Below are 23778 nucleotides of genomic sequence, written 5' to 3'. Positions count from 1 at the left end.
GTCAGAGGTACACTGGTTTGTATTACTGCAACATCCATAAAGTGATCTAGGTTGCTTTTCCATCAGCAAAGTCTTTATTTATCAGAAGGGCATTATATGTGACCTCCAAATCTGGCTGACAATCTACTGATGCTATTCATAACCTTTGGGTTGCTCTGGTATTTTGACGTATTTCCTGGGTTCTGAGCTACATCCTGGAAGGCCACCATAACTTCTGGATCCTGCATGGCTGCAAAAACCTCTGGATCACTAAGAAGTTCATTCAGTCCAGGCATTCCAGCCATTCCAGGCATGCCCCTTCCCACTCCAGGCATTCCTCCGGGAAAGCTACTTGGAAAAGAGCCATACAGTACTGAGCTCCTGACTGTCATCTGGCTTCTTCCTCTCTCTGGGCTCTCCCATGCTCTTCTCGAGACGTCTTAACTCTTTCTATTCTTTCTTTGGTCTCTCGCTCTTCATATTTTCACTCATGCTTTCTCCGATGTCCTGCAGCTTTCTGTGCCCTAGGCTGAACTTCTTTCAGCATTGCACCGGCATCTTTACCATAATCCAATTTGCAGGCAAGGGCAAGATCATGGGCTGCTTCCTCCCAGCAGCCTAGAAGTCTGTGTGCCTTCCCTCGCCACTTGCAAGGCTGAGCTGAATCAGGATTTCTTTCAATGGCTTCATCACAGTCTTGGATGGCAGCATTTGGCTTCTGTAATTTGATGAAGACACTGGCCCTCTTGGCATACAAAATGGCCAAGTGAACATTCAGCGTGATGGCATCTGTGCATGTCAATGGCTTTTGGCAGTTCACCATCATTTAGGGCTTCAATAGCAGCCACTTTCTTATCATTGGCCCGATCCTTTCTTATCATCTCCTCTGTTACCTCTGCATTTTCATCTCTCATTTCTTGAGGGGCATCAGTGTCTGGTTCAATCACACCTTCATTATCAATTTCTAGATGACTTTCCTCACTTAATAGTTCGTCTGTCTTTAAGTCTTCCTCCACCTTCTTACTATCAGGTTTTTCTTCCTTGGTATTTTCTTTGGATTTAGCTTTCTGAGTAGCAGGTGGTACTTTCCCCCCATCCTCTCCACCCAGTGCCTCGGGAAAAATATTTCCTGGATGTGCAGAATGCTTGGATCTTGCTTATGCATTTTCACAAAGGCCCAAAGCTCATTCACTTTGCTGGGTGTCCATGGTCAGAAAGTGGTGGGCGAAATTGAGGGGCTATGGCCTGGTTCCAGGCCCAGGTGCTGGCTCAGCATGACCACACAGAAGCGATTTTTGTATTGTTTTGGTAGAAACAGGGCTTTGCCATGTTGCCTAGCTGGTCCGGAACTCCGGGGCTCAAGTGATCATCCCATCTCAGCCTCCCAAATTGCTGTGATTATAAGCCAGGCCACTATACCTGGCCTATCTGCAGATTTCTAACTTACAAAAGCCAATACATTTCTTTCTCGTTCAAGATTAATCCGGGTCTGTTGTTTGGATGTATAACTAAAGTAGTATTGACTGAGATATATAATTGAAAGTGAATGAACTGAAAGCAGTGTGGTTGTCTCTTTGATACCATCATAAAGCCTCAAAAGTGACTACAAGTATATTAAAAGAGGTTGAGTTAAATTTTGATTATAATTCAAAGATGAGAGTGACATGTAATTATACAGATAAATGCATGCTGTTGTCATTTAGCAAAAAGAAATTGTTGAAATCTGGCCGGGTGCAGTGGCTCACGGCTCACACCCATAATCCCAGCACTTCAGGAGGCTGAGGCAGGAGGATCACTCTGTCCAGGAGGTCTAGACTAGCCCAGACAACATAGCAAGACCCTGCCTCTATTAAAAAAAAAAAAAAGAAAGAAAGAAATTGCTTAAATTTTATATAGTTTATTTTCTGAAAAGCTGTTATCAAATCAGTGGGAGTAGGTTTATGTAATTGATAGCCCCTTAGAATCCATGGATATTTATTTATTTATGTTAATATATAAAACAAATATACAAAACATAAATATTTGTTAATACATAACTGAGTTTTTCCCCAAATTGATCAGACTCACAAGTTATCCAGTTTTGCTTTATTGATATATACGTGTTGTATAATCTTTTCTTATACTGCTTAAAGTGACTTGTGGTTGATTTTGGTGTAGCCTACTTCCATCTAATAGCTGCAATAAATGGTCTTTTTATATTGAGTAGTACTTCCTTATGATGATATAGAAAAAAATTGTATAATTGAAATTTGTATTACTAAGGGGTTTTGTAGTTTCATATTTAATTTTTGTATTTCTTTTCTGTTGTTTCTCACTCCCAGTTTTGTACCTACTGTGAACTAGTTTGATGGTCAGAAGAAGCAGTTTAATAAACTGAATAGGGGAAGAAAATATAAAGACCTCAGGGCTGGGCGCGGTGGCTCACCCCTGTAATCCCAGCACTTTGGGAGGCCAAGGTAGGTGGATCATGAGGTCAAGAGATCGAGACCATCCCAGTCAACATGGTGAAACCCCGTCTCTACTAAAAATACACACACACACACACACAAAATTAGCTGGGCATGGTGGCGCGTGCCTGTAATCCCAGCTACTCGGGAGGCTGAGGCAGGAGAATTGTCTGAACTCAGGAGGCGGAGGTTGTGGTGAGCCGAAATCGCACCATTGCACTTCAGCCTGGGTAACAAGAGCGAAACTCCGTCTCGGGAAAAAAAAAAAAAAAGAAAAGACAATATAAAGACCTCATTTGTTAATATTAAATAAAGAATGCTTTGGCAGGGCGCAGTGGCTCATGTCTGTAATCTCAGTACTTTGGGAGGCAGAGGTGGGCAGATCACTTTGAGCTCAGAAGTTTGAGACCAGCCTGAGCAACATGGTGAAACCCTGTCTCTACTAAAAATACAAAAATTAGCTGAGTGTGGTGGCCTGTAATCTCAGCTATTCGGGAGGCTGAGACTGGAGAATCACTTGAACCCAGGATGTGGAGGTTGTAGTGAGCTAAGATCATGCCATTGCCCTCTTGCCTGGGTGACAAAGCAAGATTCTATCTCAAAAAAAAAAAAAAAAAAAAAAAAGAATGCTTTAATTTCAGTACAGGCCTTTTCAACTATTTTAAAAAATATATCTGTGATACGGCTAGAAAAGTCTTCATTTTTACTCTGGCAACCTCAGCAGCAATTTGTCTGCATATGCTACCATTACATTTTCATAATACAATATAGTTAAACAAAAATTAAAATGCCAAGAAAATAGATTTGTTTCTAAAAATGGCAGGGGGTGGATTGTGGTACCCGGAAATGTTTTCTAACACAATCCACAAAATCATGTTTTCTCACATTTTAAAAATAGTCTGCCAGGTAAAGGATAGCCCACTTGCAGAAAGGCTCCCTCAGGAATCAGCAGGAGATGTCCAAAAAACACTCTGAGTCAACATGCTGACAATGACCAGAAAAAAGGACAAATTCCGCTAGCATTGGGCTGTATACAAAGAACTATCATATCCCAGACCTAGGGGATGATAGATGATGCACCTGGAAAAGTGCGTTCAGTTTGGATAAACTCAATTCCAGAAATATGTAGAAGATTGAAGAGAGTTAAGAGAAAAGAAAAAAAATGATGAAGTGACTTGGGAGGTGAGGTTGGGAAGGGAGCTTGGGAGGAAAGATTAAAACAACTGGCTAAGTAACTTAAGATTTGTCATGATAATAGCCAACAAATATTTAAAAATAGCAAATACTATAAAGACAGATAAATTACTTAAAATGGATAAAGAGCACAGAGAAAGAAGCAGGATTGAGAAGCCTAATGCTCTGGCTATGCGAAGAGGAAGATAAAAACTGAAAAATATAATAACTTTTGGAATAGTCTCTTAAAAAGTCTGTAGGAAGCTTTAATTCTTAGCAAATTTACTGCGAAACACAGAGAAAGCCATGGGTGTTTGAAGATGATGATTATAAGGAACGGATGGTGGCCTATATGACTAGAGATGTTCTTTCTTACTTAGTAGTTCTATAAGTCTATTGTAATATAAAAATTCTAATTTATGTTGAAAAAGGGCATATTCTTTGCCATGAGGCAAGGTTTAAACCAAACTTTTGAAGAACCCATTATTACACAGTTTGCTCTGGGATCTCTAACTAACACAGGGGAGAAAAGTGTTTTTAATCTGCAGTTTTCCAAAACCAATTCAATTAAAAATAATAAAAAATCTGAAATCCTGTCCATAAGGGTTAATAACTACAGAGGTGTCCAACAGATATTCAATCACAAAAATTCAAATGCTCTTTTCATTAAGCCTCTGGTGTCTTTTTCCATAGCTAAACCAAGATAATTGTTTTGGGGCTAATTTCTGTGGCTATTTAATAACACCTCCTGCTAGACTTTTCATGTAAACTCAGCAAGAGGAAGCATCCAGAGTAATAGAAAAATATTCTGCTGATTTTATAGCTCAAATTCATACTTTACTTTACAAAAGAGATCCTGCTGTTTGAGTTTGGCAACTGCCATACCAACCACATTGGGGAAGACTGGATTAGGAGGCAAAGGGGACTGTGCAGTAAAGTCCCCACTCTCCAGCAGGATTTTTATGTAAATTCCATTACAATTCATACTTTTGTAGATAATGAAAAGGATACAGTCCGCAAACCACTTTACTACATTTGGTCACTCATATAAATGGGCTTCGTATTTGTTCTTCTTTCACAGAGGATTTTTAAAATGCTACATTTTTGTTGTTGTTGTTGTTAGACGGAGTCTTGCTCTGTCTGTCATCCAGGTTGGAGTGCAGTGGCATGATCTCAGCTCACTACAACCTCCACCTCCTGGGTTCAAGAGATTCTTCTGCCTCAGCCTCCCGAGTAGCTGGGAGTACGGGTGCATGCCACCATGCTCAGCTAATTTTTTTTTTTTTTTTTTTTTTTTTTTGAGACAGAGTCTTACTCTGTCACCTAGGCTGGAGTGCGGTGGCATAATCTTGGCTCACTGCAACCTCTGCCTCCTGGGTTCAGGCGATTCTTCTGCCTCAGCCTCCTGAGTAGCTGGGACTACAGGCATGCACCACTATACCTGGCTAATTTTTTTTGTATTTTTAGTAGAGACGGAGATTCACCATCTTGGTCAGGCTGGTCTCGAACTCCTGACCTTGTGATCCGCCCGCCTTGGCCTCCCGAAGTACTGGGATTACAGGAGTGAGCCACTGCATCTGGCCTTAATGTTACATTCTAACAGCTCATAGCCCTACATGTTATTTCTGATATGTGAACATGAACTACAAAAAGTTCATCATGCTTTAAATTTCAGTAAGTGGCAGATTTTGCATTATGTTTCCTTAAGAAAATATGGACAATCTTTTCTCCCAAAATGCTATTCTTTCAGACTGAAAAAAGAAACACATGGCCAGGCATGGCAGCTCCCACCTATAATCCCAGCACTTTGAGAGGCAGAGGCAGGCAGATCATGAGGTCAAGGGATCCAGATCATCCTGGCCAACACAGTGAAACCCCCAATTTCTAATAAAAATAAAAAAATTTAGCTGGGCATGGTGGTGTGTGCTTGTAGTCCCAGCTACTTGGAAGGCTAAGGCAGGAGAATCGCTTGAACCCAGGAGGCAGAGGTTGCAATGAGCTGATATCATGCCACTGCACTCCAGCCTGGTGACAGAACGAGACTCCAACTCAAAGCAAAAAAAAAAAAAAAAAAAAAAAAATAGAAAGAAAGAAACACACATAACCTTATAGACTAATGGCAGTGCCAGAGGGATATGCTTTTATAAATAACCAACCACAAAATTAAAGTTATGTAGATTCTTTTATGTAATTTGTGATGACATGTAAGAGTAAAAGTATGTTTTCAAGAGACGAGCCTCTAGAGACAGTATGTTTTTGGGTTTCCAAATGGATCTTTCTTAGCAATAGTCAATGACTATAACAGAAACAGTCAAGAAAAATATTCTGTAACACAATGTACAAAATGTTATTTTCCTTCTGCTATTGTCATTTTAGTTCCATATATTGTCTTGTGCTGGAAGGTGAAATTCCCATTAGTGTCAATGGAGAATCCAGGCATGGGGTAAAGGAAACCCAAGACTTTGGCAATAGTGACACAATTCTCCAAGTGAAGCAAGAATGTGAACAAAGTATGCATTTGAAATATAAAATATTCTGGTGATCCATTATCCCATTAGTGGAGTTGAAGTTTTCAGGGATGTATGCTCATCTTTATTCTGGGATGACTAACACAGATGTAGTATTCCCTTTGGTATATTTAATAATTTCAGTCAAAATAGGAAGCCTATTGACATTTCACTTCATTGCCAAATCAAACAAGATTAGTCATATGAACTGTGTCTCACTGATAGATGAATTTTGATGGTAAAAAGTCAAAACATGATGCATGGCCTCTGACTTGTAGTTGGCCTTTTGGGAGCCATGCTGTGCCTCTTTCCAAAGGAGAGAAGCTCAGACTGGGTTCCTGTGGACTTACGCAGAGAATCATATATAACTGGCTCATGACTTTTACACTCTAGAATGCTTCATTCTCAGGGAGCTCTCATATGCATTCAAATGTTCCAGAAGCAGACATTCCCAAGCCTTAGCCCTGGGAAGTCCTGATAATTTAGAGAAACAGCCAGAAGAGAAAATGGAGACAACATGACCAACGGATGTGAAATAGAGGCAAAAAGCTCATGTATGCTAATAAGATTTCATCCTTAACTCAGGATTTTTTTTTCAAGTTTCAGTTATTTATTAATCAGTGTAATCACCAATAGATTACATCAACATGATTTCATGCATTTAGCGAAGAAATATTTCCTGGTTCAGTGGAAATTGTGTGGATGGCTTCTGGAAGACCTTCATTTTAAAGCAGCTTTACATTTCATTTACTAATCTGGACGTTCTTTCTTCAGTTTGCTGTAATCCACGTTCACTGAGTAGAACTTGTATTGATCATTGGGACCCAGTTTGTTCCAGGGCTCTGGGTTATTCTTTTTGTCTCAACAAACATCTGGATTGAACAATGCCAGACACAAGAGATACAGGGCTGCTCTACTACATCCAGCTCCAATAAATACAGAGAGGGAGCAAGCTCGGATGATTCTTCGCCTGACCTAAGATGTGGCGGAGCATGTTTGTGGCAGAGGCCTCTGATTGGAAATAAGAAAATCAGCCTAGCCACCAGGCCCCGGGCTACGTAGGATCTGCTAACTCAGGATTTTAGTGATTGCTTTGCATGCAGTATCCCATATAAACCTCATGACAATCCTATGAAGTAGGTGTGTTATTATTCCCATTTTTTGATGAGAAGAGTGAGGACCAAAAACTAAATAGCGCTTTATTTTTTTGAAGATCAAATGCTGTGCAGTGAGCCCATGTCCAGATTTCTTAACCACTTTAAATATTATCGTAATCCTCCTTATTACCGCAAAACACACACATACCAAATGTAATTCACCTTCTATATATACTTTTCGGAATATATATTGATTTTTGTGGCTTTACCTTTTTATGGTGCTTTTGGTGGTTTCAAACCTTCTTTAATCTAGTTCTTAGGTACTGATTTTGTTGTTGTTGGTGGTGGTATATAGCTCTTTTATATGACCCTGACAAATCACAGCTGGTTGTACTGCTTTAATTTCCCTCTAAGAAATTTTTCTCCAAAAGTGTCAGCCACACAGAGAAGCGATGGAAGAGATTACTCAGTTTGTTGTTGGTCTATAAGGTTATGACAGTAATAAAATGTAATTTCTGGGAATAAAATTATATTTTTAACGACAATAGCAGTACCCAATGAAAGAACACAAAGTCATGCACGCCGTGGACTAGATGCTTTGGGTATAGGAACTCATTTAGTACTCAGAATAACACTGGGGAGTAAGTATTATTGTAACCATTTTACAGGTAACAAAATAGAGCTTGAGCAATCTAAGGAAGATGCTTAAGGTCATGCAAAGTCTGTAGCAGAACTGATCAAGCACACACCTCTCTGCCTCCAGGGACCTTGCTTTTTCCTTTACCACACTGCCTGCCATATCCAGAAATATAAACTGTTCAAGCTACTTTCTTTAAGGCTAGAAATAAACTTTTAAGATCTGACAGACTGTATTGGAGACCAAGTGAAGGTCATTAGTATAAAAATATAATAGTAACATGCTTTTCTTTCTTCGCTTTCTATCACTTGAGTCTTTCTTCTCTCTGCCCTTGCCCCATTTTCATATGAAATGATATCATATATTTCAGGACCTTGAGCAATTCTGATGCTGTAGGGCTCTGAAGAGGCAAATCATCCCTAACTTTAGCATTGCCAAGCTTACAGGCGCCTGTGCGAACAGAACATCTTGCCTTTCTTGATCTGGTTGGCCTCAAAACCTCAGCTATTAATTATAATCCAGGTACTGTACAGGAGACCTAAGAACTTTACTTCCTTTGACTTCTGTTCCTCATTAGGTCCTGTGACCTTGGTCTCATGGAGAGACAATGGGAAAAAAAGCAGGAGGATAAGAGATATTTCCCCCTCAGCACTTGGCCATTTGACATGTACGCAGAGCTTTATTTGTCTCTGTCTCATCCTTTTGAAGGTAAGCTTGTGGGGAGTACCAGGCACGTCATGTCGCATTAAGTGCTCAGCACACTCTTACTCCATGCTTAACATAATAACTCTCACATTCATTCATGAGAAAAGCCTCCTTTTCTTATGTCCAGCCAACTGAAAAGATTCATAAGGATGATTTTAAAAGGTTGAAAGGCAACTTTAAGCACAAGAATTTACAGGATGCACATACACACGACAGAAAAATCTCACAGTGGTAAATCATACTATTTGAGTTGTTGCTTTTTCTTGTGTTTAGATCTAATGTCTGCATAAAATGTTTGTTCAAAGCTATACATATTGTATTACTCAAGCATATATATCTGTCTCTTTAGAATTAAAAAAGGGAAAAGCAAAACCCATCTGTTTGTGAATAAATATGGCTTTTTCTTCTGTACATTCGAGTGGCCTGTTTGGTTGAAAGCTTATAATACTTATTTAAAAAAAATTTTTTTTACTAAATTGGCTTCCTCTAGAAAATAAATCTGGATATGATCAGGAGCAGCCAAAGCAAGGAGCAGTAAAATCCAAAAATAATGTCACAAACAGCTTAAGTCACTTAACTTTATGTAAATCTGAGGAGTAAAAAAGAAAAAAAACAGAGCGGAAAAAAATGTCTGAACAAAGCAGGTTAAAAACTGGGCGGAGAGAACTCTTGCATCAAAGAGAAAGAAACAAAAGAAATTATAAGCTATTCTTTTACTGGAAAGAAATTAAGGACTCACACCTATGATACACTGAGTAGAAGCAACTACAAAAGAAAAAAAAATCATGCCCAAACCCGTACTTGAATCAGGGTGGAGTGACTACCTGCCACAATTATATAAAACTGTCTCAAGTTATTGTTACAGGATTATTTCTGAAATAGGAAATATTCAAGTATGTAGCACACTTCTCAGAATTTTCTCCCCTCCATCAGTAAGTTATCATATTTTAGCACACAGTAAGTGCCACATTCATTAACTTCTAATACTGAATTCGAGTTTTCCAAATCTTCTTTATCCCCTTTAGAGTTTTGTGACTGACTTCTGTTACAGTGTGTATAAAAATGTATCAAAAATGATGCATGTTTTTACTCTATAAATTGCTAGGTAAAAATTATTTCTTAAGTATTAAGCATATATATGTGCCTTCTCTCTGCCCTGCTCCATACTATAAAAAGTTGCTTGAGGTGAAATGATTAGTCAATATTTTAAAATAAAGAAAAATCTTGATGCATATATTGTTAAGAAGTTTGGTACCACTCAGCCTTTATCTTTGCCTATAGTGAGGTAACTATTTATTCCTGATTTTCTGAGGCAATCTTAATTTATATCTCTTGCTCTGATACAATCAATGCTAGTATCCACTTTTACTTTCAAAAATATCCAAATTTAAATGATAAATGATATGGGTATCTGATATGGTTTGGCTATGTTCCCACCCAAATCTCATCTTGAATTGAAGCTCCCATAATCCCCACGTGTCATGGGAGGGACCTGACGGGAGATGATGGAATTATGGGAGGAGGATTTTTCCATGCTGTTCTTTTGATAGCGAATAAGTCTAGCGAGATCTGATGGTATTATAAAGGATGCTCTCTTGCCTGCTGCCATGTAAGACATGCTTTTGCTGTTGTTGCTTCACCTTCTGCCATGATTGTGAGGCCTCCCCAGCTATGTGGAACTGCGAGGCCATTAAACTTATTTTCCTTTATAAATTACCCAGTCTTGGGTATTTATTTATTAGCAGTGTGAGAACAGACTAATACCGTATCTCTGCTTACTATCAAGGCAGCATGGCATGGAATGATCTAGGGCTTTTGAGACAAACCCATCAGGGTCTTTGCGTATTTCCATCGTTTAGTTACTATATAAACTTGGGTGATTACTTATCCACTCTGAGACCAATTTTTCGTCAGCAGCATATGGATAATAATAGCTCAGACTTGTTGAGATAACACAAATGCTAGTATTATGTCTGGGTACATACACAAATGGGGACAATAAGATCAACTTATAAGATTGTTGTACAGTTTACTTAAGATGATGAATTTATGCATAGTGCTCAGCACATGGTAGATACTCAAAAAATATCATTTTCATCACACTCATTCTCATCATCATCACGATCATTGGCCATTAGTGGCTCTTGGTAAGTATTAGAGTGAATCATTTCTTCCCTTCTAACCTTACCTCTTCTGGTATATGCTGATGTCACATCTGTGAAACATGCTCAGAAATATTTATTATACCAACAACAAGCAGGAATTGGGAGCACTTTTAGACTTCTTTGCACACTAACTGAATGGCATTTGGTCTAGTTACTGGGCAAAACACATTGGTTTGTTTGACATAAAAAATGAATGTCGCCGGGCGCGGTGGCTCAAGCCTGTAATCCCAGCACTTTGGGAGGCCGAGGCGGGCAGATCACGAGGTTGAGAGATCGAGACCATCCTGGTCAACATGGTGAAACCCCGTCTCTACCAAAAATACAAAAAATTAGCTGGGCGTGGTGGCGCGTGCCTGTAATCCCAGCTACTCAGGAGGCTGAGACAGGAGAATTGCCTGAACCCAGGAGGCGGAGGTTGTGGTGAGCCGAGATCGCGCCATTGCACTCCAGCCTGGGTAACGAGCGAAACTCCGTCTCAAAAAAAAAAAAAAAAAAAAAAAAAAAAAAAAAAAAAAGAATGTCTCAGAGTGTATCTCAAAAGTCCCCTCGATGCAGAGGACCATGAACTCCAACTCTCGGATGCCCTGGGAAAATCCTAGGTCCTTTCCTCTCAGGATGGAATGCCTTGGAAGTCTCCATCTTCAAATGATCTTTAATTCTATTTCATATATCTGGGTTTTTTAATTAAAAAAAAAAAAATTGAAGAACCTACTGTCAGGCCAGGTACAGTGGCTCACGCCTATCATCTCAGCACTTTGGGAAGCCAAAGTGGGAGGATCACCTGAGGTCAGGAGTTTGAGACCATTTTGGCCAACATGGTGAAATGCCATCTCTACTAAAAATACAAAAAATTAGATGGGCATGGTGGTGCATACCTGTAGTTCAGCTACTCAGGAGGCTGAGGCACGAGAATCACTTGAACCTGGGAGGCAGAGGCTGCAGTGAGGTGAGATCATGCTACTGCACTATAGTCTGGGTGGCAGAGTGAGATTGTCTCAAAAAAAAAAAAAAAAAAAAAAATCAACTGTCCAGGTAAATTTGTGCTACAGCAGGATGGGCAGTGTGTTTTACGGGGCTTATCTTACTCCTGATATAACTCTGCCTGTTCCCAGTTATATATATTCCAGTTTGAGAAAGAACAGGGACTTCCCGGTTAGACACAGCTGGCTTAGAAGCTGGATCTGCACACTATGGGCTTTTGTAACATTTCACGTACTACTTAATGTCTCTGAACCTCAGTCTCTTGGTCTTAAATATGGGAGTATATAATACCTATTAAATTGTTTGATAATTAGATGTAATCATATTTGTAAGGCCACCAAGTCATATGTTAGGAATTGAATCCATGTCGGTTATTTCATCTTTTTTCAGTGTTAGTTAAAATAGTTCAGTGACATCTTGTAAGGTCACATTGATGAAGACTGATTTGAATTTATTTCTGTTGGGACACAGAGCCCAAAAGTATTTGAAATAGATGACATCTGGCTTACCACATAAAAATGTCTATGCAATACAACATGGAATCTCATGCAACTAACCAGGTCCTTCCTTCCAAATTCCCATAGTAACTCAACCTTGAGTGGTAATTGTTTATTAATAGCCTTATTTGGCTGGGCATACATTTTTTTTTAAATCCAATTGCTGTATAAAAACCATATGGTTGAGATGTTTTTAGACCTTAGAAAGCACTGGTAAAATGAAAACAGAAATCATATTCCGGGCACAGGATTCGATTAGCCAAAGACTTCCTTCATTACGTGGCTGACACTTCGGTGTTCTTCAGGATCACACTCAGATATATTCTCCTTTAAAAAGTGCTCGGAAAAGATTTTGTGCTTTCCTCTATCATTGTACTTATTACAAACCACTGAAAAAGCATGTTCATTAATCTGTCTTCTCCCTTAACCTTTCAATCTCTAGAATAGGTTCTCAAAGTGAAGTCAGCAGATTCTCTGGGGTCCCTGAACCCTTTCAGGGGGATTTCCAATGTCAAATCTATTTTCAAAATAATACTAAGACATTATTTGCCTTTTTCACTCTGTTGAGATTTGCAATGATGACAGAAAGCATTGGTGTATAAAACTGCTAACACCTTAGCATAAATTAAAGCTGTGGCACCAAACCATATGTAACACGAAAGCCATATTCTTAACCATCTCACACTTGCAATAAAACAAAAACAGAAACAACACAAAACAAACAACAAACAAAAAAAATACCAATTTCAGTTAAGGATATCTTTTTTAAAACAATGAAATCATTGTAAATTTTATGAAATCTAAATATCTGAATATACATCTTTAATATTCTATATGACAAAATGGATGCATGCAAAAAACACTTTCACTGACTACTGAGATCTGATTGTTTTGAGGAAAAGCACTTGTGAGATAAATGTTTGAGGTGTAACCTGAAATAGCTGCTCTTTTCATGAAATACCATTTTTACTTTAAAAAGCAACTGACAGACAAACTATGGTTATTCAGACTTAGGCATTGTGCAGATATTTTTTAAACAATGAATGAGAGCAAGCCAAGTCACTTCAAGGACAACAATCAATAGTACTTATTGCCAATGATAAAATTCAAACATGCAGACAAGAATTGTAACCTGAAGAACAATTTGTATCTGTCACTGTGAACTTGACAGCTTCCTAATATGTAAAGACTTTTCTGATGAGTTTGGTGGTGATATTAACAGTGGTGATTCCTTTTAAAATGTTTTAGGGAATATGCTGACATTTTGGGAAATACGCATAACTCAGTGAAACAATACTTTCTAAGTGACTAATGAATGATGTTACAAAATCATGCATGTAGTTTATGGGTTAAAGATGTATTCAAAATGTAAGATTAACCAATGTATTTTAATGCAGCAGGTTTTTAAATGTTCATTGATATGGTTTCAAATTCTACCATGCAACTAATCTTTAGTAAACTATTTGTCAAAGCTTTGTTCAGTATCAAAAAAGAATAGCACACTTATCTGAAAAGGCTATTGAAATATGCTTCCTGGCCAGGTGCGGTGGCTCATGCCTGTAATCCCAGCACTTTGGGAAGTTGAGGTGGGCGGATCACGAGGTCAAGAGATTGAGATCATCCTGGCCAACATGGTGAAACCCCATCTCTACTAAAAGATACAAAAAATTAGCTGGGCATGGTGGCACATGCCTGTAGTCCCAGCTACTCAGGAGGCTGAGGCAGGAGAATAGCTTGAGCCTGGGAGGCAGAGGTTGCAGTGAGCCGAGATTGCGCCACTGCCCTCCAACCTGGCGCCTGGCGACAATGCAAGACTCTGTCTCAAAAAAAAAAAAAAAAAGCTTCCTTTTTTTGTGTCTAATATCTGTACAAGGCTAATTTTCTTCATAAATATTGAATTAAAAATTACATATTTAAAAATTTCTCATTTTAATTTCTAATGTGGTAGTGAGAGATGAAATTCACAAAAATAAAAGTTCTTTTTTCCTGTTTTTGAGCACAGTCTCACTCTGTCACACAGGCTAGAGTGCAGTGGCGTGATCTCAACTCACTACAACCTCCGCCTCCCGGGTTTAAGTGATTCTTATGCCTCAGCCTCCTGAGTAGCTGGGACTACAGGCGTGCAACACCATACCTGGCTAATGTTTTGTATTTTTAGTAGAGATGAGGTTTCGCCATGTTGGCCAGGCTGGTTTTCAACTCCTGGCCTCACGTGATCGGCCTGCCTCCCAAAGTGCTGGGATTACAGGCATAAGCCACCATGTCTGACAAAACTTTTTGGAATCCTCAATAATTTTTTAGAGTAGAGATGGGTTCTTAGGTCAAAAAGTTTGAGAACCACTGCTACAGAAAGCAGCACTGTTTATCTTTCTATCCAGAGTACCTGAGACTTGTGAGGTACTTCACATGGGTTTATTTAACAGATGGATGAGTGATGAGTAAGTGAATATTGCATATAGTGCCAGAAGAATCTGATACATGTTAGAAAATATCTTGATATGCAATATATGATGAATCGATTAAATTGCAATTAATATTTCCCCCTAGTTTTGTTTCCTCATAACGCCTATCTCCAAACAGATAAGGAGACAGGCCACAGGTGACTAGTTAATCAGCCATGATTAATCAACTAATCAAATCAAGTTGAGGTGGTGAGGGGGTCGGGGAACCAGTTATTTCTCTGTAAGTCCCTTCTCTGATAGCCAAACAATTGGCTTTACTTCTTTCATTAACAGTGTATACCTTTTACAACAATTTGTTTGGGATAGGATAGTTTTTAACATGTTTTGAAATTTTTTTTAAAGCTTGATTGACCATTTGTAAATATTTCTTTATAATGATACTTTCAGGCATATTTAGTACTCACCTCAAATTTTCAAATGCCTCTTAATGGTGTGGAGAAGAGAGATTGATGGGCAGAAAAACTGGGAGCTGTGGAGACAGTGAGTAGGGGAATCAAGTGTCAGCTAGATCAACCCACAGCCTAAAGACTCACAGAAATGAACTGGGCACAGTGGCTCGTGCCTGTAATCCCAGGACTTTTGGAGGCCGAAGCAGGCGGATCATGAGGTCAAGAGTTTGACACCAGCCTGACCAACATGGTGAAATCCCATCTTTACTAAAAATACAAAAATCATCTGGGCATGGCGTTGGATGCCTGTAAACCTAGTTACTCAGGAGAATAGCTTAAACACAGAGGCGGAGGTTGCAGTGAGCCGAGATCATGCCACTGCACTCTAGCCTGGGTGACAGAGCGAGGCTCCATCTCAAAAGCAAATAAACAAAAAGACTCACAGAAACAAGAATAAAGTTTAAATTAAAAAGAAAAAATCCTCCAAACATTAAGGTAGGTTTTTTTTTTTTTTAAACTTTTTGTACTACTATTCTACTTCCTTCAAGCCAAAGTCGTATCTCTTAAAAGAGAAAATATCTTCTTGATAACTGTATACATGGGAAACAGCAGAAGCAATTTGGAATCCATAGTACATTTTTTAAGTCTCACTGAATAGGGGAGATAGTCTCTTGCAGGAAAGGAGCACCATTGAGTTGGCTGATGCAGTTGACATACTAAACCCAAGAGCTAAAGCTCTCTAATTATTCCATAAAGTTTATTTTATCCATTGTAAAATGGATCTTGTCTCTTATGAGATTGGTGCAAAAGTAATTGCTGCTTTTTCAGTACTTTTAATGGCAAATACCACAATTACTTTTGCAGCACTCTAATGACTTCTCTGAAATTAGGATAACGTGTTCAACCAATAATATATCATAGTTTCACTGGCAGAGTTTTAGTTTTTCTTTTTAGAATATAAAAGAAGTTACATCTTACCATTGATAGCATCTTAGATTCAATTAAATATAGTAACTCAGAAAAAAAAAGTTTCATTCTATCATTCTATAGTTATATGTGAGACCATGTTCAGAAGAGTGGTCTCTAATACTTTGTCTGTTTTCCTTTCCCGTCCCCTTGGAAAATAATGGACTCGTCTAATGAGCATGTAAGTTGATTTGTTTCAAGGCAAGGTCAGCAAGTTTGAATGGCACTATTTGACCCCTAAGAACTTTAGAGTTTGGTAGAAAGCTTATACAAGCCCAAAGAAGAAAAGAATGAAAGGAAAGTGTTTAGCTGAAGTATATAAATAAAAGGTGATCAAATAACAGTTTTCTGTAGGAGTTCATCCTAATTTTTATACTTCAAAATATTATACATTTCCTCAGCTTACAATTTAGTATGTATATGTAAACTTTAATGCAAACAATAGTATATGTTATTAACCTTTGCATTACTCTTCTTTTCTGAAGTGCCAAGGAAAATAAATGTGTGCGAAAACATTTATGCCTACATCACTATCTGTGCATTGGCTAAACAATCAAAAGTACTTCTGGAGATGCATGTATGTAGATTAAGAGCATTCCTACTTCCTCAGTCAAAACAGTCACGCTGTTCTGGCGGCAGATACGCATAATGGAAACAATATTGCTTTAAATAATCAAAATAAACAAAGCCACATTTTTCTGAGTGATTGGAAATAACCCTGACAAATGCTTGCATTTGGTAAATTATGAGCTAGCCAAGTTATGTTTGCATAAATATAATGAAAAGCATTTTAAAAAAATTCAGTGAGCATATAAAGCAAGGCATTCTCTAGGTAATGATTTCTTTGACAGATAAACCAACAACCATGCAGGGCAAGTTTAGGAAGGTGCCTCCCTGAGTGCTTCAGAGAGAGAGAGAGAGAGAGAGAGAGAGAGAGAGAGAGAGAGTGTGTGTGTGTGTGTGTGTGTGTGTGTGTATAGGTACACAAACATATATACAAAAATAAGAAGTTGGCAAAAATCATATAAATGGCAGAGATATTCTTATAACAAAAAAGAAATAGAGAACAAGCATAGGCATTTAAAATAGCTACTTTTATTTTGAAAAGAAGAACACAAACTAAGTGCAATTGAATGCTCTGTGAATATGACACATGGGTAATTCATATTCCCCATATATAACTCTTGGATAACACAGAGATTACCTATTAGGTAAAAACATAATTATATTCTCTTCCAGCAAGCTATATACCACACCTCAGCTGCACACTTAAACAGGTACCTGTATGTAGTTGAAGAGGATTTGTGGGTGGCTAATAAAAAAGTATCTGAATAGGGCAAAAATAATATTCTACTCACAGGTAATATGGTGCTATTTGTTATCAAATTGCTTTGGGTAGACCCGAGCACTGAGCATCCAGCATGTGGATGCAACAACAGCAATGATATACACTCCAGTGAAAGCCAAGGAAAGATATACATTCATTTACGTTTTTCCAGATTACCATGGTTTTTAACTAAGCATAACAAGGTAGGGAGACTGACCACTGAATTTGCTACATGGATAGCAAAGCTGTTGTGAGAATTGTATAGCCTTTAAAAATCAGGCGCCAAGGAACACACTTTACATGAAAGGATTATCATCAAGGACTTTTCCTATGGCAGGTTATACAAAACAAAAAAGTGTGTACATTCTCCTATGAGGATAGACTGTGTTCAGAAAGATAAAATAGGCCACGAAGAGTGGGTGGAGTGGAGATGACTTTCTTAGGGGAAAATTCCTTTAATTCCTAGGCATGAATTGTAGGAAGAGCCTGATTGTGATTTATGGCCTTAGTCATCCTTTTTTTTTTTTTCCCAGATAATTGTACACTGTATTTTTTTTTTCAGATAATTAACTTTAGTCATCAAGTCTTTCCCCATTAACTGCCACCCACCTTCACTTGAGGATGGGCAGTAACAGTTTGAGAGAAACCAGGATGACAACAGGCCTCCGACTGGGTAAAATGGTCAGCAGACCAAGTTAAATTGGTACCACTTTCCTTATCCTTTGATAAGAAATAGGTAGTCCCTATTTCTTATCTTCTCTTCCTCCAATTTAGGGCTAAACTCCTAGAAAGCTTAATGCTTTGCTTTTGTTTCAATATTAACACACGCTAGAGCCATTTGGTAAGTCCTTATCACCCAGCTTAGGACTTCTTTTCCTATGAAGAGAAATCTCTTCATGAAATCCGTCTCCTGAAAGTCATCCATGACTAAGTCATTGTGACATCTAATGTTCTCATATTTCATCTTCCTTTGTCTCTGTCTCCTCCTTGTTGCTTGATGAGGCCTTGCTTCCAGAAACTCCCCACCCTTTCTTCCTGTCTTGGGACATTCTCAGTTTTCTTTATACTTGTGTGACTGTAACTTCTGTCGCTTTCCTCTTCGCGTTCTTGGTGTATGTGATCTTAAAGTTTGTTCCTTAGCCTCTTCTCGCCTGTTCTTTCTTTTCATTGACAGTCTCACTTATCCTTTGGGTCTTGTCTGCAAAGGATGCCCACAGCTGTGCTGTTAGCCCTGTTGTCGCCTCAGTGCTAAATAGAGGTTTCCACCTGCATGCTGTTCTCTGAAAAGACAAGCTCTGGCACCTAAAAACACTCATTATGTCCACATTGGATTCCATATCTTCCTTCTCACATTTACATCTCCTCCTTTGTTTCCTGTTTTTTCAAAAATGTCATCACCAAGGTTTGAAACCTTAAAGTCAAGTATGACAGCTTTCCTGTTTATCTCTGCAATAATATGCAGAACTCTGTCAATTTCTCCTCTAAGGTATGACCGCTGTTTATATCCTCTTTTTCATCCCTTTAAAAATTTTTATTTATTTATTTATTTATTTTGAGACAGAGTCTCGCTCTGTTGCCAGGTGCCAGGCTGGAATGCAGTGGCATAATCTTTTGGCTCACTGCCACCTCTGCCTCCTGGGTTCAAGCAATTCTCCTGCCTCAGCCTCCCAAGTAGCTGGGACTACAGGTGTGTGCCACCATACCCAGCTAATTTTTGTATTTTTTAGTAGAGACAGGGCAGACTTCACTATGTTGGCCAGGATGGTCTCAATCTCCTGACCTCGTGATCCACCCACCTTGGCCTCCCAAAGTGCTGGGATTACAGGCATGAGTCACCGGGCCCGGCTTAATTTTTTTTAAAGACATGGTCTTGCTCTGTCTCTCAAGCTGGAGTATATATAGCTCACATAATCACAGCTCACTGCAGCCTGGAAATCCTGGGCTCAAGGGATCCTCCTGCTTCCGCCTCCTGAATATCTAAGACTATATAGGCTTCTACCAGCATGCTTATCTAACCTTTAAAATTTTTTATAGAGATGGAATCTCACTGTTGTCCAAGCCATTCTCAAACTCCTGGCCACAAGAGATCCTCCCACCTTGGCCTTCGAAAGTGCTGGGATTATAAGCCTGAGCCACCGCACCCAGCCCGTCTCCTCTTTTCTATAGGCTATCTCAATAGCCACCTAAGTGCTCTTTAGACTCTTCTGCATCCAAACAACATTATACATTGCTGCCAGAAAAATAAAACACAGGGCCAAGCGCGGTGGCTCATGCTTGTAATCCCAGCACTTTGGGAGGTTGCAGTGAGTGGATCAGGAGGTCTGGAGTTAAAGACCAGCTTGACCAAGATGGGGAAACCCTGTCTCTACTAAAAATACAAAAATTCCCAGCTACTTGGGAGGCTGAGGCAGAGAACTGCATGAACTTGGGAGGCGGAGGTTGCAATGAACAGAGATCACACCATTGCACTCCAGCCTGGGCGACAGAGTAAGACTGTGTCTCAAAAAAATAAAAAATAAAATAAATAAAACACAGTTTTGTTCATGTTTATGTACATTTCCATGTCAAAATGCATTTGCTTTAGACATTTGCTTTGCCAATATTTTTCTTTTTCTGCAGAAGAAGTGTCTTTTTCTTTTTTCTTTTCTTTCTTTCTTTTTTTTTTTTTTTTGAGATGGAGTTTCGTTCTTGTTACCCAGGCTGGAGTGCAATGGTGCGATCTCGGCTCACCGCAACCTCCGCCTCCTGGGTTCAGGCAATTCTCCTGCCTCAGCCTCCTGAGTAGCTGGGATTACAGGCACGCGCCACCATGCCCAGCTAATTTTTTGTATTATTAGTCGAGACGGGGTTTCACCATGTTGATCTGGATGGTCTCGATCTCTCGACCTCGTGATCCACCCGCCTCGGCCTCCCAGAGTGCTGGGATTACAGGCTTGAGCCCCCGCGCCCGGCCAGAAGTGTCTTCTTCTGTCATCATCCTCTTTTCCTCTCTTTGGTGCCTCTTCGTCATCCAGTATTCGAGTTTAACAGTTTGCTTAGATGATGAGTTCCTTAAGTAAAAGTCCTGATGTGTTTATCTTCAGTTTCCTCACATACACTCCAGTGCCTGACATACGGTAGCTCCTCAAGAAATCTTTGGGTTTGAATTAAGGTATTATTCCTGTGTTTAAAAATCTTCAACATGCCCGATTTGCTACATGTTACAAACTCCTTTACCTGGTCAACGGGACCCTTAGACTTGGGATCTGGGAAAGGTGGAGAAGCGGAAAGCAGAGAAAGAGGATCAGAGAAGAAGGAAATTGGAAACAGCAGCAAATGGCACCCCAGAAGTATTCTGAGACCATTTTTGTCTTGTTCCTTTTCCTACTGATTACTATCTGGTCCTTGAGGGCCCAGATATCCACATACCTCTACTACCGATCTTTCCAGGAATCTCAATGCTCAGTGCCCCTGTCAGACCGTACCTAGGCCTGCCATTCCCAGGGGATACCCTGTGTCCACAGGCAGCCACTCAGTGACTGATGTGCTATGTTCTATCTCCAGGCAGCAAAACCGGACTAGCCAGCTAAGCCTAAGAATGCATCTACCCTAAAATGCTAATGGTCATTCCAGACACATTAAGCAGACAGTCAGACCTTTAGGGCCTTCTCTTTTTGCCAAGTAATGCATAGGTACTTTATTTAACTGGTTTTTAGGAGATGGCTGCCCTGAATTTGGTGTTTCCCCCAAGTGGTATGAGCCAACAGGAATCTGGGTTGTGTAAGAGGGGAAGTTGGATGACGAAGGGGGGCCTAAGCATCCCCATACAGGTTTATTTCATGTAGTTAAATAAATACATTTACTGTTACCAACAAGGACAAAGATGAGCAGGGGAAAGGGGTAGCTCCAGAGAGTAATGATGGATTTTTCCTTAAAAGCTCTTGGCCAGGTGTGATGGTTCACACCTGTAATCCTAGCACTTTGGGAGGCCGAGGTAGGCAGGTTGCCTTAGCACAGGAGTTCGAGACCAGTCTGGGCGACACGGCAAAACCCCATCTCTACTAAAAATACAAAAAATTAGTCGGGTGTGGTGGCGTGTGTCTGTAGTCCCAGTTACCCAAGAGGCTGAGGCAGGAGAATAGCTTGAACACTGGGAGGCAGATGTTGCAGGGAGCTGAGATCCTGCCACTGCACTCCAGCCTGGGCAACAGAGCAAGGCTCCATCTCAAAAACAAACAAACAAAGACTAAGCTTATCTGCCTGCTTTACTTCATGTGCAGATATCTGCCCCAGGCTGCCTTCCTCAGTGTAGAATACAAGAGCACTAAATAAAAAGAAAACAAACAAACAACAAACAAAAAACCCATGACTTTTGGTGTGTTGATACTGGAAAATGTAAACTTAGAGACTGTTAGGGAATCCCAAGTCCAGACTCATTTAACCTTGGCACAAGTTAATGTTTAAGTGAAACTTGACAATAACCAGTTTCCATTTCTTCATTCTCCTTAAATTTTTTTTTTTTTACCCATTTTCATTGCAAATTGTTTTAAATTATTTTGCCCTCCCTTTTCTTCAGCAAGAGAATAAAGTTGTTTTCATCTCTGTGTCATTTCCACTCTTTCCCATACTGACTTTCCCAGGAGATGATCTCACCGATGTCCACATCGGACCGAAGGCATCTAGCGCACACTTTCCTAACTGTCCCCACCGCCACCTCAGATTTTCTGTCGCCATCCTCTTCTCCTAAATAAGGTAACAACAACAACAACAACAATAGCAGAAAACAGTAACTCTCTAGCTAGCATAACCACCCGGACTCTCCCCCACTCCTGTTCCATGAATGACACATTTCCCCTAACAACTCCCACTGTTCTTGCTCCACTAGTTCCTTCCCTTCTACAAACACGATCAAATCTCCACTTTCTAAACTTTATCTTGCTTACTTCTTCCCCTTCACTTTCTGGGTCCAGATTTTTCACATTTGCTATCTTCGATTATTCTCCCCTTCATTCTTCTCATGCCCTTGAACTACATCTTCCGTGGCATACATATTTCGGCCCGCAAATCTATGGAAACATTTCCTGTGGCCTAATCATTGCTGACTCACTAGCTGTTTTCAGCCCTTCTGTGGTTCTCACGCTGTATTAATCAGCACGATTGACCATCCTGAACCAGCCCAGAGTGTTAGGCTTCTATACTGGATTACACGCTTTCTTCATCTCTGTAGCTAGTTTTCTCAGGTTTCCTAAACACGTTCTAGTTCCAGAATAAATTTGCTTCTTTCTTCTTTACAAATGTATTATCTTTCTTTCCTGTCCCTTAATAGCTTCATGAAATTACTTGCATCATCTATGAATATGATTCCTTTCATATATCACCATAACCCCATTAGAATTCATTTCTTACAGGCAAAATCCCCTATGATTTGTTCTAACTCTCCTAGGTAAAGATATCAGTAATCCCCATAACAAATATTGTTTAATATTTTGATCCCAGCAAGATGTTGTTTTCTTAATTCATACATGTTTCGGAAATTTTGCTGTTTTCTTAATTCATACGTGTTTTGGAAGTTTTTCTTTTTGTTTTGTTTTTTAATCATGTGTGTCTGACATGATCCGGATAGAGCTATAAAGAAAAGTTGTTTGAGCTCAGGGCACTTGCAACTCAGAGTTACTCTCTGAAAACGACTGTTCCCAAATCAGTGTGTTATACATCACGAAGATACCCTTGATTTCTTTCGCCATCCTGGGTTTTCTTCTTCCTTCTTGTGTAGTTTTGATATGTATCATGAGAAGGTTATGACTACTCTGAAAGTGAAGTAGAAGGCTAGATGGTATGTGTGAGCGTTTTTATTGCCACCTTCCATCTTGAACATGTACATTGGCAGATTTTTTTAGAAAGAAGGAGCCATGCTGTCTAGCTGGTGTTCCTCAGCTGGTCATATTGAAAACACATAGGTAGGTGCCGGCCCACTTTTGGTCAGACCCAATGGTGTAAAGTGCCCCATATCCACCTTTTTTCCTTGAGAAATGACTATTCTTACAGATATAGGCTTTCAGGGAAAGGTATGACAACCTTCCTCTTCAGTCAATTCTTACAAAACTTTTGGGCTTGCCTGATAGACTGTTTCACATATCCTTTAAATTTCCATTCAACCCTCAAGGCAGGGGTAGCTTCCTTCATCTTACACAAGAATAGAGTTGAAAGAATATCAGAGAGCTAGTTAGGCTCCCAGAAGAACCATGAAAACTGTAGTTATGGAAGGCCATAGATTCAAGTTTCTGTAATGTGGGTTTTCCCCAAGGTAATGACTGCTAAAAGCATGTATGTCCCAGGGAACTGAGTGAGGTTCCTTCCTGAGACAATTCCTGGGAGAACAGACATAGCCAGTGCAGAGAGTCTATCTATCTTGCTTACTATATATAGTATATCCTCTGATTTGCAGTGTCTGACAGAAATGGGTGCTC

At 39.5% G+C, this 23778-nt stretch overlaps 1 protein-coding gene and 2 pseudogenes across 2 annotated transcripts in view; all 3 read right to left on the bottom strand.

Annotated features, from left to right (window-relative positions):
* Nucleotides 1–23778, bottom strand: part of ADGRL2 (adhesion G protein-coupled receptor L2) — a 682132-nt gene that overhangs the window by 273217 nt on the left and 385137 nt on the right. Inside the window, exon 4 of one of the 2 annotated variants that reach the window (XM_074381060.1) lies at nt 15055–15119. The exons of the other annotated variant lie outside the window; for it this stretch is intronic. The gene's annotated coding sequence lies outside the window, so the exon portion shown is untranslated. The remainder of the gene's footprint in view (nt 1–15054; nt 15120–23778) is intronic. 2 annotated transcript variants of the gene reach the window in all.
* Nucleotides 75–1189, bottom strand: LOC101041903 (hsc70-interacting protein pseudogene; annotated as a pseudogene).
* Nucleotides 5674–11100, bottom strand: LOC141580283 (cytochrome c oxidase subunit NDUFA4 pseudogene; annotated as a pseudogene).

Source organism: Saimiri boliviensis, chromosome 11 (genome assembly GCF_048565385.1).
Source record: "Saimiri boliviensis isolate mSaiBol1 chromosome 11, mSaiBol1.pri, whole genome shotgun sequence".
NCBI lineage: Eukaryota > Metazoa > Chordata > Mammalia > Primates > Cebidae > Saimiri > Saimiri boliviensis.
Note: the sequence above shows the minus strand (reverse complement) of the source record. Positions and strands in the feature narration are given on the sequence as shown.